This window comes from Podarcis vaucheri, assembly GCF_965113315.1.
Source record: "Podarcis vaucheri genome assembly, chromosome: 11".
In the NCBI taxonomy this organism is placed as follows: Eukaryota; Metazoa; Chordata; class Lepidosauria; order Squamata; family Lacertidae; genus Podarcis; species Podarcis vaucheri.
Window position 1 is genome coordinate 40,943,239 of NC_138749.1, and position 19,146 is coordinate 40,962,384.

Here is a 19,146-nt window from a genome sequence, read left to right on the forward strand (position 1 = left end):
GGGAGTCGACCAGTGTTGAATCTTGCTGTGGTACAAGCAAGGTCTCACTGGGGCACCAGGGTGCAGATTCCAGCCAGGCCAATACTGAATCCACACTTGGGTTTGCAGTGGTCAGTCCTCAACCTCAGCCCCCTTATGCCCCTCCCCGTACTATGTTGATCCTTTCCAGTGCCATTTCCACCCTCGTACAAACAATGTTGTTCCACCTAACAAAGAAAAGTCATAATTTCACTGAAGGAAAGGTGAACAAGCCCCCAAACAAGTACTGATCAGGTCGGGGGGGGGGGATATTTTCCAACTGTGTCAACCAGCGACCCAACATTGTTTAGTGAAGGCTCTAACCCAAGGGCAGGTGGGTGGGAATCTCTCAAAGCAAAATGGATGTGAGCTCCAGGTGAAGCAGCCTTATATAGGCTTTTCCCTCCCCTCTTCAGCAAGGGTTCATGGGACAGCTTTTTCCCATGAGCCCATCAGACATAGAAGATACTGGGCAAAACCCTGCCCAGTATTTTGCTGCAATCTAGGGGCCAAATTGCCACCGGGTAAAGTTGTCCCATGTTTATTGGGCACAGAATGGGGCTAATAATGGCCTTTGTGATATCAATAGGCAGTAAACTTAGGGTTGCCATATTTCAAAAAATTCGGACAAAAAAGTTATAAAGGGTTTTTTTTTGGGCGGGGGGAGCTTTCTTGGCATCTCAAGTACAGCAACAACTTTACAGCTGTTTTAAAGGAAATTTGCCAAAATCTACAATTCCAACATGGGTTGCCATACATCTCGTTCTGGGGCTCTTGGTGCTGTGGGAACTGGTTCAGGGGGTTCCTGCCTGCTAGCCTCAGGTTCAGTGGCATCAGGTTCACAGTCAGGAACCCAGTCTGATTCCTTTGTTGGTAGTGCTGTAATTTCTGGCCTGTCGTGGTCACTGAAGGGGCTGTAACAGGAGTCTAGTTGAATATAGTAGGCTCTTTGCTGCAGACATTCAGTCTAGAACGTGTGGTGGGTTCTAGGAACACTGGCAGGTACATGCAGGAGAGGGAGGAGCCAATGGACTTAATCCGTTGCATGGACCAGGGTGAGAAATGGATTGAATAGGGCTCAAACTGCAACTTAAATTATATGGCCGCTGCTAATATAACCAAGATCTTCAATGAATTCTATCTCACAACCCCTTTTCCATTTGCTCTTTTCATACAGTGAAATCATAATCTTCATCGTTTAACTACAAAGCTTAAAAACACCCCATAGATAAACTCATCTTTCCCAATGCAATCCAAAACATTTCAGATTTTATTCATAGCTCATCGAGAACTAAAATGGGCAATTATAAGCAGGAATCAAGCAAAGTCATAAAATCCCAGCCTACGCTGAGAGCAAAGGGTTGTATTATCTAACTTTATAATGAAGATATAAAAACAATTTAATTTAATCACTTTGAATTACTAACTAGTGCTAAAGAAATAGCTAGGCAAGCATACATCAACAAAAGTAATGCATATTTTCTAGTTTATTCTCTGAACGACACTATCAACACACAGTTATTATATTTTTTATTAACTACTTTATACATAGCTATGGGGAAAACACATAAAATAAGCTTTGCACAAAGAGACCTCCCTTGCCGAAAGACTGCTACAATACTCAAGAAATAAAAGGCCAGTTTATGCTTACTGTGGCTTATCTTTACAAAATGTTACTTACTTTAGCTTCATTTTTTTTTAAAAAAATCAATTAAGTTCTGAGTTTTTGCACTCCTGCTTACAAAAGTAGCTGAAAAGTGGTGTCATTTTTTCTGTTTGTCTGCTTGAGGACATTGGAGACTAAATAGGTACCATTCTCAGTGTTGAAATGGAAGAGGGAAACAAATTTGACTTCAGAACCCTCAAATTCAAGCAGGTTGGCCACATAGCTTCAGAAACCAAAATCCCAAATATTTTCTTCCTGTTGCAAATTCCACTTCCTTATACTTGTTTTCTATTGAAACAAGCTGGGTTTTTAATTCAGCACAAATGTTATTTCGCCTCTGAAAAGAAAAGGAATGCCGATAAGACATAAGTTCATCTATCTAAAACATATACTCCACTTTTTCAGGAATTTCCTCCGCAAAGTGGCTTATATTCTCAAATAAAAGCCAACTGTAAAGGTAAAGGGACCCCTGACTGTTAGGTCCAGTCACGCACGACTCTGGGGTTGCGGCGCTCATCTCGCTTTACTGGCTGAGAGAGCCGGCGTACAGCTTCCGGGTCATGTGGCCAGCATGACTAAGCCACTTCTGGCGAACCAGAGCAGCGCATGGAAATGCCGTTTACCTTCCCGCCGCAGCAGTACCTATTTATCTACTTGCAAATCGTGCTTTCGAACTGCTAGGTTGGCAGGAGCTGGGACCGAGCAATAGGAGCTCACCCCGTCACGGGGATTCAAACCGCCGACCTTCTGATCAGCAAGCCCTAGGCTCTGTGGTTTAACCCACAGCACCACCCGTGTCCCAATAGCTGACCCGTGGCCAGCAATAGCTGCTAGCTATTATGATCATGCTGCCACTCCACAGCTAGAGACTGTAATGCTTCTAAATACCAGTTGCATAAAACCACAGGAGGGAACAGTGCTATTCTGTTCAGCTCCTCCTTTCAGGTTTTCCACAGGCATCTGGTTGGCCAGTGTGAGAACAAAATAATGGACTAGATGGGCCATTGGCCTGATCCAGCAGGCTGTTCTTATGTTCTTATGAAGTGCTAGTGGTTGGAAGGGATATTTGCAATTTTATTCTAACGTGAGAAGACACAGTATAGTATAGCGGAAACCTGGTCTGAGCTTTATGACAGCATGAGAAGAAGTGCATCTAATATGGCAACCACATTTTGATGACTCCCCAGCCCAAACATTTAAGATCACATCCACACCATATATTTAAAGCACAATGAACACACATTTAAAGTACATGGCTTCCCCCCAAAGAATCCTAGGAACTTTAACTCACCTCTCAAAGAGCTACTATTCCCAGCACTCTTTAAAAGCTACAGTTCCCAGGATTCTTTGGGGGAAGCCAGTATGTGCTAAATGTGCTTTAAGTTTATATGGTATGGGTGTGACATTGATGACCAGCAGTTTCATGTTGAGAACCATTTGGGACAAGATGGAACCTCTAAAAATGCCAATAACCAAGAGGTGGAACAAAAGTCCTCTAGCAACAATTTCTGGACCCTCCCTTCTCAACAGGACCAAAGCGACTGTAACACTGTGCCCCCAAGTGCCACCCTAAACATACCATTCAGAAGGATGTCATGGTTGATAGTATCAAAGTCACTTGGAGGTCCAGGAGAACAAACAGGGTCAGACGTGTCCAATTCATCAACTGGCACAAACCATTGAACAAGCCCAACAATTTCACCTCCCAAAAAAGCTCAACAACATTGTCCAGATTTTCAATTTAGGGAATAAAGGTAAAGGTAAATGTAAAGGTACCCCTGCCCGTACGGGACAGTCGTGTCCGACTCTAGGGTTGTGCGCCCATCTCACTTAAGAGGCCGGGGGCCAGCGCTGTCCGGAGACACTTCTGGGTCATGTGGCCAGTGTGATGAAGCTGCTCTGGTGAGCCAGCACCAGCGCAGCGCATGGAAACGCCGTTACCTTCCCACTATAAAGCGGTACCTATTTATCTACTTGCACTTAGGGGTGCTTTCAAACTGCTAGGTGGGCAGGAGCTGGGACCGAACGACGGAAGCTCACCCCGCCGCGGGGATTCGAACCGCTGACCATACGATCGGCAAGTCATAGGCACTGAGGTTTTACCCACAGCGCCACCCGCATCAATTTAGGGAATATGGCAGCCCTAATCAAGGCAGTTGTGGGAGTTTCTATTCCCAACCAGGCTATAAAGCAGACTGGAATGGATGCAAAGTGTTAAGTGTTCCCCAAGACTCAATATTAAGTTTATTTAGGGGAGGGATGTTATCAGTGAACTCACTTTTAAAAAGTATTTCATTTAAAAAAAACAAAAAAACAAAAACTTCCAGATTTTTAGGGTAGAAAGCCTTAAATGAGAAAACAAAACTTGATATCATCAGCATTTCTGAAAATGGAGAAAACATTTAAATGTAATAGCCGCAGATTTTCTAGGAGGTTGTCCAACCACTGGAGACAAATATAACCACACTCAATTACCTGCATTGCTGTTGAGAATCATTCAATTCTTCAGATGCCCAATGGAAAACAGTTCTTTGTGGGATGAAATCATATTTAAGCAATTTCATTTTGTAAAGTATTAGCTATCTATTTATTAATCACTTTAAAAATCTGCACACTATTTTGCAAGGCTATTTGACAGCCATCGCTCTCGACAGAAAAAAAGAAATCCCTTGAAAAATTAAAACCTTGTTTCGGTGAAAAGCCCAAAACCTTGCTAACGGGGAAATTGGCCTTTCTTTTATATTATTGTTGGAAGACCTTTAGAGATTATTATTTTAGTATAAAGTTAGTTCAAATTTTCTTTTTTTAAAAAATGGTCACGGTCAAACCTTGACAGTTTCAACTCCTCTAAGAAAAGCCCTCTGCTTCCAATCAAAGAAGCATTCACTTACATGAGATGAAAATAAAGCTTTGTGGGGCTTCCACCCAGCTACAGGTAATATGCCATTCTCCTTTATGTTGAGAACTTTTCAGCATCTCCTTCTAGAAAAAGACTTCCATGCCCAGCTTTTGCCCTGTTACTTGAAGGGGCTTCTCTCTCTCTCTCTCTCTCTCTCTCTCTCTCTCTCTCTCTGTGTGTGTGTGTGTGTGTGTGTGAAGCCTCTCACTATCCTAATCTGCATGGGTAATTCTACTGTGATCCAGATGAGATTCATGGGTGCTACACCTTGATGTTGTGCTTGTAGATCCCCCGACCAATCAGGGTGTATGTAGTAAAGGGAGAAAGGGAAGGTTCTCTGATTTTCCAGATTGATGCTCTCAAACCTGGCAATATCAGCTGTCAGATTGGGCCTGTAGAGCACACAGAGCAGAGCATGAACAGCTGAATGAGGTATGTTACCTGTAGTTGATTCAACATAAAGCAGTTAGTTAAAGAATCCAGTTAATTTGGGCATGATATAATGTTTAAGCTTTACTTTGACTTAGTTCACACTGAGATGGTAAACCTTTTCCCCCAACTCCAGATCGCAGGTGGGGTTCATGTGATTCAGTGCTACACTATGCAAATCAACAAACAAACAATCTGAATACAAAATTAGTATGTTAAGAAGAAGGCTAGGTTAAAACTTAGTTTTCTGTGTGGAGAGATTCTTCTTTGTGTGAAGAAGCGGGGAATCATGTGAAGCTCTCAACTCAGTCTCCAAATACTGCAGATTCTTAAAGAACAAAATGTCTCCTTTTTCTCCTTCATGATGTTTGGTCCTAGCATGGCTGGTGTCCATGGTGACTGGGAAGGCAGAAGGCAGGGAGGTTGATAGCAGGTGGTGCCGGAGCCAATAGCAGGCAGATTCAACCAAACCTAGTTTGTTGCCATCCTTCTCTTTGATGAGTTTTACAAGGGCAACAATGAGACTAAGGAAGAGGAAGTTGACAGGCAGGGCCACTACCTGGCATCATAGAATCATAGAATCATAGAGTTGGAAGAGACCACAAGGGCCATCGAGTCCAACCCCCTGCGAAGCAGGAAACACCATCAGAGCACTCCTGACATATGGTTGCTTAAAGACCTCCAAAGAAGGAGACTCCACCACACTCCTTGGCAGCAAATTCCACTGTCGAACAGCTCTTCCTGTCAGGAAGTTCTTCCTATTGTTTAGGTGGAATCTTCTTTCTTGTAGTTTGGATCCATTGCTCCGTGTCCGCTTCTCTGGCATCATTGTAAATAAGGCATCATTGTAAATAAGAAAGAAGGTGAGGGGCAGAATCTGAGGGCAGGCTGTGGTTTCTGGGGTAGAGCCCCATTTGCCTATTGGACCAACATCCATTGCTTGCTCCCCAGAGTTCCCCTGTCTTTAAACTTTACATACTTTCTTCTTTCCATTCAGTCCTCAGAAGAAGAATAGCTAATTATGAGGGGAAAATATTGAAACCCAATATAAGAAAATATATGCAAGTTGCCTAATTTGGCCAATCTAGCTTTGACTGCAGAATTTGGTTCTTTTTCTCCAAGTGAACAAATCTATATAAAACAGACATGACCTAAGAGTCCATTGCTGATAGTATGTGTCAGGGGTTCAGAGACAGAGGCACAGGTGAGGGAGGAGACGGAGAGCGACGAGGAAGAATCCCAGGACAGTGAGGAAGAGGATGACAATGTCTCGAGATCTTCCATGAGTCTCTCAAGTGAATCGGAGGATTCTCAGGAGGGGGCGCCCCTAGTCAGGACAAGGGGGGTCACAGGGGGGACCTGCCAGGAGCAGGGAAGCAGCAGGGAAACCCCGAGCGGGAGTGGGAGATCGGGGCCGGCTTCCCAGCAGGAACGAAGGGAAGAGAGGGGGGTTCCCAGTGTGACACACGGAGCGGAGCAGGAAAGAGACAGGGGAAGGAGATCTGGGGAGAACGTCCTGCCGGAAGGGGCGGAGAGTAGTACAGGGAGTAGTGTAAGTGTCAAAAGGAAGGTCAGGGGTAGCGAGCGCGCGCCAAGTTCAAATGTGGAGGCGCGCGGAAATGGAGAAAGCCCGGAGGAGGAGCCCAGCCCCAAAGCACGAAGGAGGGGGGAACAGGCATCTCAGGAATCCGCTTCAGGAGAGAGCAGGAGGGAAGGAACCCAGGGGGGCAGAAAGACCCTGCGGAAAAGGAAAGACAGGAAGCGGTGGTCTAGCACAAGCCTCTTAAGTTGGTGCAGGGGCGGGACCGATTCAGAGGGGACTTCAAATCTCTGACGTTAGAGACTAGGGGCTGCGCGCCTCGGTTGTGGAACCAATAATGAACTGCAATAAACATCCTTGTATATAAGAAGAGCTTGGCGTTGGTCTTTTGTGAGCTGAGACCTGAGGCAGCCTCTGACAGTATGTCTGTTCCCAGGAACTACACGTGGTAGTTAGTTGCTTTCCCAATTTGTAATGTGACAGGCTGACCTTAAGAAAACAATAATTGGAAGTTACACCACATTAAGAACGTGTCAGCTGTTTTTAATAGGCATTTTGAGACAGGGAGGGAAAAAAAGGCTTCATTAGCCCTATAGCCCTAATGATTCTGAATGGAGTGCTTAATGAGATATAAAGGCTTGTAGCAATTCCAAAGAAGTATTGATGACAGCAAGATGACACCAAGATCAGTTTGACTTTCTTGTTTTGTTTTGCTTTTAATTTAAAACAGAAATGCCCTCACCTAATAGCTTGATCTACATATATAGACTTACTGCTGAGCAGAACATTTGTTGGTTCTGGAGATAAGCGAACTCCTCTCACCCTTTCAGTTCATATTATCATTGTTCTTTCTAAACTTTTGTATATAATTCTCAGTTTTCTGAAATCTTTGAAAGACCTGGCCCACTGTCCTCAGCCATCCTTGCATCCTCCCACTCTAACAAGCGTGCTATCATTCTTCCCTTTACCAAAGATCTACCTAAAATAAGCAAGGATGAATTGTGTGCGAACAAATGAGAGGGTTGTCTCTTGGGCTTTCATTACATTCTAAAGCCCTTCTTTTTTAAAACAATTTTTATTGGTTTTTAAACACATACAAATACAATAACTTTTAAACACTTCTGCAGCAGAACATCTGATGGTCTTTGCTTTAACCATTGTCTCTAGACATACACTCACACATTCAACATTCAAACATATTACTTAACATAAAAAAAGAAAAGCTAAAGATGACTAACCCTTCCTCTGAGGATATTGAGTGGTTGGTATAAGAAGGTCTTGATTTTGGTCATTAACATAACTAAAGAAAGAGGTCCATCATTCTAATAGGCAAGCAAGGCCACTGTGAGGCAGTTGATTTTGAACACAGCAAGGACAGCAATGTTCTTCCTCCATGGTCAGAGGCAATATGCTTCTGAATAAGTAGGACACAGGTGGTGCTGTGGTCTAAACCACTGAGCTTCTTGGGCTTGCCAATCAGAAGGTCGGCAGTTCGAATCCCCGCAACAGGGTGAACTCCCGTTGCTGTGTCCCAGCTCCTGCCAACCTAGCAGTTCAAAAGCACGCCAGTGCAAGTAGATAAATAGGTACTGCTGCAGTGGGAAGGTAAATAGCATTTCCATGCACTCTGGTTTCCATCACGGTGTTCCGTTGCACCAGAAGTGGTTTAGTCCTGCTGGCCACATGACCCGGAAAGCTGTCTGTGGACAAACGCCGACTCCCTCGGCCTGAAAGCGAGATGAGCGTCACAACCTCATAGTCGCCTTTGGCTGGACTAAGTCCAGGGTCCAGATGTGCGCCAAGCAAATTCCAGGTTCACAGTTCAAGCCAGTCCTTATGTCACCTTGACAGCAAGAGGCATAACAGCAGTGTCACCTCATTCCTGCAACACTTGATCAGAAGAGAAGCTTTGGCTCACATAGGAGGTTCCTCTCCATAATAATGTTAAATCAGTTTCTTGATGGAGGAGCTGCAACATGGGTTCCTTCTCCATTATTTGAAGCAGTAGGAAGGGGCTGTCCTGCAGCAACAGTTCCTCCATGTGAGAATGTAGTAAGAGCCATTTGGTTATTTTTTATGTATCTTAGCAATGTGCTCTACCCAGAGTGAAATCTAGACCTTTAATCCTGTCTTAAGACAGTTTTCTTGAAGCTACCAATGTGAGTTTGAACAAACTGTGGGGGGGGGCAGTGGAAAACAGGAGTGCCTGGCATGCTCTGGTCCATGGGGCCATGAAGAGTCGGACACGACAGCAACAACTTGATGTGATTGAATATCAATTTCTGGGAATTGCAGATGGTGAAAGGGTTGTTGTGCTCAGGTTCTGCCTTGGTCCAGTATACCTGAAGGAGAGTCTCCACCCCCATTGTTCAGCCTAGACACTGAGGTCCAGTTCTGAGGGTCTTCTGGCAGTTCCCTCAATGTGAGAAGTGAGGTTACAGGGAAGCAGTAGTGGTGCCCGCCCTGTGGAATGTTCTCTCATCAAATGTCAAGGAAATAAACAATTATTTGACTTTTAGAAGACATCTGAAGGCAGCCCTGTTTAGGGAAGTTTTTAATGTTTGATGTTTTATTGTGTTTTTAATATTCTGTTGGGAGCCACCCAGAGTGGCTGGGGAAACCCAGCCAGATGGGCGGGATATGTATGTATGTATGTATGTATGTATGTATGTATAATTGTTGTCTTCCCAGAGTCATTTGATTGGCTACTCAGAGTACAAGATGCTGAATTAGATGTAGACTTAGGTACACATGACTTATAGTGATCTAATCATATTCACCTGTCTAAATAATTATCAGCTTCACTATTCAGTGTTTTTGACATGAAGTGTTGTCCAGAGAAAATTAATTAATTTTACATTCTAAAGACTGTCAGAGTCATTCTGTCCCTTCAGATCAATTACATGAGTGGGCTTGGGGAAGAGGTAGGGAGAAAGGATTTAATATTGCATTCATATATTAACTTACCTAAGAGTAAGTCACACTTATCTTAATGGGCCTTACTTCTATGTAAGCATTCACAGGATTGCACTACCATATGGCAGAAGTCTGCTTTTTGTCTGCCTGCAGCAAAAGTCTTTGTTGCATATTTACAAAAGTGGGCAAAGGGATTTTTCTGCCAATCTTTTGAATAGCCCCAAAATCAATATTTGTTTCTTCAGGAAGGAAGGTGATCTTAGGCTTATATGTATTCCTGATTTTTTTTATCTCAGTTATAAATTCAGCTATAATCTTTGTATGTACAGTCAAGCTGCCTGATTACTAGAAGATGTATTTATGAATATTCATTTGAACTGTAAATTAATTTCCTTCTGTTCTGCTTATACCTTTTATATATTTGCTTTCTACATATAATTATGCAAGTGAGTTTTAACAACAACAATAAAAAGTTAGTTGCGCATTTCCCATAATTTAACATGTCCGTGCAAGCAAATTAGGAGCAAGAGAAATATTGTGTACTTAGGAAGAAGAAAAATCCAAAACAAAAAGCCTACTGAGTCGTGGATGGTTTGAAAAAAGAAGGCTTACCTTAAAAAGCAAGCAAATTAAAACCAGAAGTTATAAAAAAATAATAATTAAGCCCCCTTTGAGATCTTAGCATATACAGTAATGAGTAAATTAAAGGAATACTGGAACAGCAGCAAATGAATAATAGAACTGCAGAGTTGGAAGGGACCCTGAGGATAATCTACTCCAACCCCTGCAATGCAGGAATATGCAGCTGTCCCAGATTGAACCTGCAACCTTGCCGTTATCAGCACCATGTTCTAACCAACTGAGCTGGTGTCTAGAGTATCAGTGAAAGGACTTCTTTGGTGGTAGTCCCTGACCATGGAATGCTTGCTTTGTGTCTATTGATTTCCTTTCACCACTAGGCCAAGACTTTACTGTTCTTCCTGGCTTGGTGGTTTTTAGTGCTTGCATTTGATAGTGATCTCCCACCCACCCAATAAATAAATAAATAAATTGTCCACACCTATGCATATGTTTAGGTGGTAGACGGAATCCATATCAAACTTGTGGGTGACACTACACTGTCACCTTAGTCTCTTAGTCTCTTAGACTACTACATTTCTAAGAGATGGAATTGTGGTCAAGTCTATATCTAGTGCTAGTGATCAGCTGAGAATATGGCTATGAAGATTCGTTCAACATTCCACCATCGCCACAGCATTCCTTCCGCAATGTCCTCCTTCGTCTTAGTCCTGTGACACATGACCCTTTGACTTTGAGCACCCTGATGAGACAGCACACTATGTAAACTGCTCCTTAGTTTGACACTTAGGGGCTAAGCAATGCCTATACAAAGTTCCACTTTCCTTCAGGATGTAGCTCAGCTGCGCTCCATGTTCCCATTTGTTTCACATTGTGCAGCTAATAGAGCTTCTCCTATTCTGAATGTTTCCATCTTTAAATTTAAATGGGATTAATGCTGTGAAAAGTTCCTTTTAAATGATTAGGTTAATAATCTGGAAATGATAGCTCCCAAATAGGGCAGTGCAGCGAGCACCAATCTGAATGTTTTGTCGCAGCTGAGTGGAAACCTCTGTGTGTACGTCTACAAATTTCCCAGGTTTCAGCGCAGAGAAACCCTAATTTGTAGCCATAAATGTGATTGATCTCCATTTTATCATATATCTACAGAGACTTTAGCAAATAGTGAACATGTTCCTGGTTGCAGCAACAGCTTTAGGTATTTCCAGGGGTCACATCACAAGATTGGTGTTTGTCATAAATCTTGGCTTAATTAACAAAAAAGGGGGCTATAGATGAACAGTCATTTCCCATTATTGTCACTTTTTTGTACTGCAGAGACTTCAGCTTCTTCTCTTCAAGACAAGTGGTTAGAAAAGGCAGCTGGCAATCTGTTCTCAGAACCTCCCTTGTCTCTGTTCTTTCTGGTCATTCACTTTTCCTTCTGAAAAGTCATCCTTTATGGAGAATATTCTTTGTGGTTCATTATGTGTTATATGCTTTTTCAAGAAAATGCTTAAAATTAGCAGTACTCCTGTGAGCAAATGTTCCCATTGCGTTCAATTTTTTGAAGTTGTTCCTTATGAAGGGTGAATGATGGGTTATTTCCCACCATTCGCAAGGTGTGAAATTTATTATCATATTTACGATGTTACTTTCATTTTGAAATTCCAGTGAAACATAAAGCTAGAAAAGACATTTCACACCACATTCTAGTCATTCTGACTGCCTGCGATTAACTTGTGTAAGAATTTCTTAAGTCTCAATTATTGTATGGCTTAAACTGAAATCATTTAACTGATTGGTATGTACAATTAGTCAGTTAAGTCAGGGGAATTCTAGACAAGCATATTTCAATATTATAATGGGGTAAAGAGGTTGTGTTGAAACCTTAGCTGTGGGGGGAAACCCTGAGACAGTTCTTTAGCAAATAAAATGAAAATGTGGGGTGGGTTTTTTTTTTTTTTTTTGCTTTGGTTCAGAATCTGGACAGAAAATTACATTGGAGAGCTATGATCTTCCCTTGAAACCCATTATTTCCTGATGCTAAATAATCTAATGTTGTGAATTTGCTGCATGAGCCTTGCATAACCACAGGGAAAGAAATGTAAATAGGTGGATTCAAGGGCAGGCTTGCTATTACGCAGTGAGACAACTGCTCCAGGCAGCAGTTGCTGGGAGGCATCTGAACCCCTAGCTATTTCCCTCTGTTGACACCTGGCCTGGCCTGAGCCCTCTAATGTTTCCTGCTGCCTCAGGAATGGTTGAAGATGCTATCTCCTCATTAGAGTTGACATAAGATTCAACAACCAGTCCAGTCAGTTTCCATATGTGGAATGCAGTGGCACCATCCTGCCCTTTGCCTCAGGCAGCGTTATGTTTGGGGCTAGCCCTGGGTGTATCTGGAGACAATTAAAACTTGTGCAATATAGATCACAAACCAACTTACCTTTCCACCGCTGCGTTTCAGATAATGCTCCATACCCGGATTCCAGTATCTAATTTCCTAATCTCCTTATAGGTCCTGATCAAGAACTTTGTACTGTGAGGTGCATGGAAATGGATACACCATTATGTGCAACCCTCTTCCTCCCTTCATATTTGAGAATCTCTGTGCAATGCTAAAGTAGTGGTTAGGTTCTTCTTGAAATAGTGCTGACATCACTTAAAAACCTACTGATCCTTTTGAATTAGACCAGTGTAACATTCTTGCATTTTGATTACATTATCAGCATGCTTTTCAGGAGACTGGTTGTGTGTATGTGTGTGTGTGTACTTTCTGGTGTGTACAGTGAAGAATTTGCTTTTTTATAATTAAGGAGAATAGTGTTGAAAAGAATAAGACTTTTTGCTGTCTTATTTCTTATAAAAAGGAATTTGATCTATTTGCCATTTTGCTTTAAGTTTTGGTTTATTAGATTTGAGCGGTAAAATGGTTGTTTCCGCCCTCCCCTTTTAAAGACTCTTCTGCACACAAAGTCAAAAGTTTACAGCAATGTTTAAAGTACACGGAGGGAAGTTCTGCACTGGAAGTCAACATTTTTACACGGGGATGCTTTGCACAGTGTTAAGTTGTGGGCGAACATAGCAGATGACACAGCGATTTCTCCAGAGCAGCTCTTTATTTGTAAGCTGGACAGAACTGAACAGCAAACAGCTCAGGCAGCCTGCTTTTATAGGCAGCTGGCTGTCAACATTGTAGCAACAACAACCCAGGGTTTCCCACCTAAAATAACTGGACCTGAGTGGACCTGAGTGAAAACTATCTACAGTATCCCCCTGCTGACCCAGGGCGAGAACTTCAGTACATAACACACAGGACAGTTAAAAGTTCATCTTAGGATGCTAACAATTAAGGGCAAATAGAAATTATCTGGGATCTTACTCACCTTCAGATTTGCCAAAAGCTTGGCAGGGGAGTGAAAATAATGTGTATAAGTCAAGAAGAAAATGGGGTAGTTAACTGTGGAGTTAAAGAGGTGAAGAGCTACAAGAAAGAAAAGGACTGAAACAGTTAAGAGAGCCGGGACTCTGGAAGTGATAGAAAGCACACTTGAGGCACTGTAGTAGAAGGGAGCAAGCTGTAAAGGAACCCAAAAAGTGAAACCAATAAGCATTGGCCTAGTGGGGAAATTGCGTGTTGAGTCCCACAGTGCCACCCACCAAAAATTTCACACTTCACACGTAAATTTTTGTTTAAGGTTTTTGGCATAAATTTGGCCACAACTTTATTTAAATACAAAAATGTGAGTGGTTGCTTAGGCATTGGTTATGACTATCTGTCCATGCCCTCAAGGACAGTGCTGGCCCTTCCGGACACCAACGGAAGCCAGCGTGGGAAACAAGTATTGGGTGAGAAATCTGAAACTGGGCGACAGTCCCTCACTTCTCACCCTCATGTTCCGGTGGGGCTTGCACGGCCGCAGGTCCGACTCCGGGGACAAGGACAAGTTGTATGGCAAGCCCCTGGATTCCTTTAACGGAATTCCCTTTCCGCATCATTTGGAGGGGTAGGCACTTACCCCTCCAAGCACCAATTTAACCAATGCCTAACCGCCATGGAGCCCTCAGCTCACCGCCAAACCACTCACAGACCCAACCAAGACCCCAGCTTGGTCACCACCGCACCAATCCAAGCCTCATTCCCTGAAGCCGAAAGGTGCACGCCATCAGCTCGAAAAAATGATGGCCTCTGAAAACGAATCTCGGGGTGGGAAATCACATCTCCACCCAGCTCCCGAACCTTTTTGGCCACTGCAGAATTAATGCGTTTTCTGACCCTTTCAGTGGCAGCCGGGCAACGACTGCCCCTCCAAACGCAGCGTTGCAAAAGGTTCGACCAAAATATTTTTGCTGTTGGCACCATTGCCTGCAGCGTCTCCATGTCTCTCAAAATTGCGGCACGTAATGACAGACAGTCCATGGGCACCAGGTCGTTCTCACCAAGCTGCACCACAACAGCAGCTGGGGGCCCCTCCAGGAGCAACTGCCTCTGGATGCTTGGCAGGAACTCTGACCACCGCATCCCACGTCTGGACAGCCAAGACAGACGAATGTGCGGAGGAAAGCCGAGATCTGGACCCACTCCAGATTGCCGTGCTGCCACGCCAGCCCAATGGACGATACTGTGCCCCACCATCCAAATGCGGATCACCGCCAAACCTAATAAAAAAGGAACAAAAACAATGTAAGACACCAATTGTCAGCGAACATAACCTTTGAAGGCATTCGATTTCCACCGGCCCAGATTCTTTATTCTGGCAGCTGACAGGCCCCAGTGGGCTGCTGTCGTTGCAGCCCCGATCCTAAAAGAATGGGGGGCAAAATCTTGGGCTGCGCCACCGCAAGCCAGAATCGCTTTACGCATCACCTTCGCAAACTGGTGTCTAGCCAGGGGCAACCCATTCTCATGCCTAAAGAGAGGCCCATCCCCTTGGGCGCGTACCGCCAAGTATTTATTAACATCCTTTACCGGGCAAGGGCCTGCTGCCCCCGTAGCAGGGAGACGAATAAGTGCCCCTTTGCCCCTTTGATCAGTCTTCGAATGCCTGATTGTGATTTGCAATTCGCTGGGGGACAACTGCACATCCTGGATGAAAAGGCCCCTAGAACTACCATCTTTATGATCTTCGACCACAAGCTCACCCACTCTTAAAGCTCCGTAAAATGCAATAGAAAAGGCAGCCGAAAGGAGGCGGGCCTCATACTTAGACCAACACACCACCCACAGTTTCTTACGCATCCTGCTCAATAAGTCGAATGTAATGGGGTGTCTGTTTTTTGGCTGTGAAGGACAAAGTCTGCTCCAACCTTCGAGGGCCCTGCGAACAATAAACTTCCCACACGGGTCCTTGTCATAGAATGTCTTACTAAAAAATGCTATAGCGGCTGCCTGCATCCTGATAGTTTTTGCAGCGCACCCCAATTGGAATAAGTGCGCCAAATATTTCAAAACCTGCGATGAAGTGGGTGGAACCCCCTTTAACGCGCTGGCAGATTGACGCATAAATGCCAAAAAATCAGCCCAAGCTTTCATGTAAGATCTCAATGTAGAAGGGGAAACCGATGCCGCTACTCCCTGCAAAACTAATTGCTGCCAAGGTTCCAGAGATGATCCGGGAAACACTCCGGACGCATCCGCGCCCCTGGAACCAGTAGTCTGAACCGCTCCATCTGAAAACGGGACAGAGCATCAGCAATTTCGTTAGACAACCCAGGAATAAAACGTGCAGAAAAAACTATATTATAACGTAAACAATGCAATACAAAGGACCGCAACAGGGCCGACACCCTGGGGGAGCGTGATGACAGTTTGGCCAGCACGGACACCACCGCCTGGCTATCGGTCCAGAAGCAGACACGGCGGTTCCTGAACTCCTCGACCCACAAATGCACTGCCACTGCAATTGGAAAAAACTCGAGAAAAGTTAGGTCCCGCGTAATCTCTCCCCCCTGCCACTCAACTGGCCAACGTTGAGCGCACCATCGGCCCTTCCAATAAAGACCAAAGCCTAGGGAACCCGCAGCATCTGAATGTACCTGGAAGTCATTATGTAAGTTCAACGTGTCTTGCCATAATGACACCCCATTGAATTCCTCCAGGAATTCTAGCCAAATGCCAAGGTCGGCCTTCACCTCGTTGGAGAGGCGCACCCTATGATGTGGGGCCTTCAACCCTGCAGTGAGTCGAGCCAAGCGTGAACAGAAGGGGCGCCCAGGAGCCACCACTCTGCACGCGAAATTCAGGTGTCCCAAAAGCGACTGGAGTTGCCTAAGAGACACTTTCTTCAGAGGAAGCAATTCCTCTATTAGCTTCTTCAAAGCCACCAGCTTGTCACTTGGTAGGCTAGAAGTTTGCGAAACCGTGTCTAACAAGATACCCAAATAAGTGAGCTGGGTCGAAGGACCCTCCGTCTTATCTGCAGCAAGCGGAACCCCTAGTTCCTGCGTAAGGTCGGCGAATGCTTGCAGCAGCACCGAGCAATTGCCGGTATCACAGGCAGAGGCCAGTAAAAAATCATCCAGATAATGCGTGACTCCGCCCAGTCCTGTTTTAAACTTGAGTGCCCACTCCAAAAAAGTGCTAAACGATTCAAAAGCGGCGCACGCTATTGAACAACCCATAGGCATAGCTTTGTCAAAATAATAATTGCCCTCAAACTGGAAACCAAGGAGCCAAAAATCCTCAGGATGAATTGGCAGAAGGCGAAAAGCCGATTCAATATCGCATTTTGCCAATAGCGCCGCTTGGCCAAACTTCCGAATCATCTTGATCGCCTGATCAAGAGAGGCATACTTCACGGAGCAGAGCTCCGGAGGAATAACGTCGTTGACCGACGAACCCCTGGGATGGGACAGATTATGAATTAAACGAAATTCACCCGGGGCCTTTTTTGGTACTATACCCAATGGGGATATATGCAAATTATAAAAGGGGGGGCGCCAAAAGGACCAGCCATACGTCGCATAGCCACCTCCTTTGCAATCTTTTTGCGAGCAACCAGAGGTAGCTCGCGAACTGATTTTTGGTTAGCAGGATTCCGTGCCACGGGAGGCATGGCTACCGGAATCCGGAAACCAACAGAAAAACCATCACTCAAATAACTTGCAGCCTCCCTATTGGGGTAAAGCTGCAACCAATTTTGTAGAACGGGCAGGTGAACAGGAGTAAAAGCCAAGGAGGTCAGCACGCTATTTTCCTGTTCCTGAAGTTGAAGGGAGGGGGGCTGGCTTGGGGGGTTGCTGGGAACCCCCCTTTCCCCCACGAAAGGGCCGCCGACTTCCGAAACAAGAGGAGGCGGGGTGCGAACCATTGCACTTTTCGCACGAGTGAGCGTACTTGCACCCCTGGCGCTGACAGGAACCCTTGTTAAAATCCCAGCACAGTAAGCGACGGCCAGGTCTAAAAGCCGCAGTCTTTGACTTCGGCTGTTCTGGCACCTTTTTATCGATGAGTGGGGCTACGTGGGTGGTCCACACATCGAGATCCTTACGATCCCAGCGGGCCGAGGGGATCCTGGCTGCACGGCGTCTGAAATTCTCATCATACTTGATCGCAGCTTTTTCACCAGCTTTTGTGAAAGCAGAGCGAACAATAGACAGATAAACTATCAGATGAAGAGATCTCCGGGGATAAGCTGCCGTGACTACACCAGCAAAGACCTGGAAACAGTCGAGCCAATGCTCAAATGTCCTGTCTATAGTGGATGCACCAGGGCGTTTTTTGGAAGAATTCCCCTTCTCCTGATCCTCCGAGGGTGGGGCCAATTTGAACATATCTACATAACGGCCGTTCAATATTCTGGACCGCAATTTCGTCGCCAAGTGCGATCCTGGAATAATGTCTCTGGCCGAATTGGTAGAGACCTTGACCTCTGGTACCAACACACCATCCCTACACTCTTGTACCGCCCCATACTTTGCCCGATGTGTGTTGGCCCTCCGTTCCCAAGCCCACCGCGGGAGACCCGAAGCTGTCTCGCCAAAACCCCAATAAAGTTCCATAGAATTCCCCGCCTCATCATCAGAACACGAAGATGACGTACCAGAATAAGAGGAAGATGTGTCATCCCTCCTCCGCTTGGCGTGCTTGCGTGAAGACTACCTGCGGTGACGTTTACCGCCTGAAGACCTTCTGGCAGGGACAGGTAAGGTGTCTTCCTCAGAAGACTCCGAATCAAGATCCGGCTGCGCTAAACCTGGAGCTGATGGAGGAGAAACCACAAGTGAGAGGCCAGAAGCCGAAGCCACCTCATCTGAAGGTTGGGAGCGCACACTTCGACGGGTGGAAACAGGCAAAGGGTTACGCCTTCCCGCGGCCCTCCCAGAGGAACGGCGAGGCCTTTGTGACCGGCCACGAGCAGCAGGTGAGTCACGGGGCCTGGCTAACTGAAAGTCCGCCATCAAACCCCTGGTTGATGAAACATCTCTCCCATCTTCGCTAGATGACGGTGACGCTGGAGATGACGCCACAACCGGTCGTGTACGGCTTCCAGACGTGGAAGGCTGGGCAGAGCAGTGCTGCAAGAAACCATCCAATTCGGCAGCGAAGCGGGACAAGGCTACCGGATTGCCAGCCATGCTGTCCACCAAGGATTGCACCCTTCCCACCGGTTGACTTGGGGTGGGAGAGCGAAGCGCTTGTGATGGGCCCCTAATAGGCCGTTTCGCACCAGAGGTTGTGCCAGGACGAGCAGCAGCTTTCTTCGGTGCCATAACTGCTAGGTGGAATCAAATTGAGAATTAATAGGTGCCGCCGCCCCGCGACACTGCTGGACCCGGGTAAAGTTGAAATTAAATAAAGTAATTAGTAAAATCACACTATCTATCTATCTATCTATCTATCTATCTATTTATCAATCTATCTATATCACTTATTATGTATTTATGTACTTATGTATTATTATTTATTATTATTTATTTATTAATATTTAATGCAATTGCGTCCACCAATAAATGCTAGAGAACAAGCCATTTTTTTATTATTAGTATTATTATTTTAATTTATTTATTTATTTATTTTAACTGCACCTCCCTCGTACCACCAGCAGAGGGCGCCCGAGAGCCCCAAGCTTCCACAGGATAAGGCGCAGTACCTCACTGCGCCACCAGGGGGAGCCT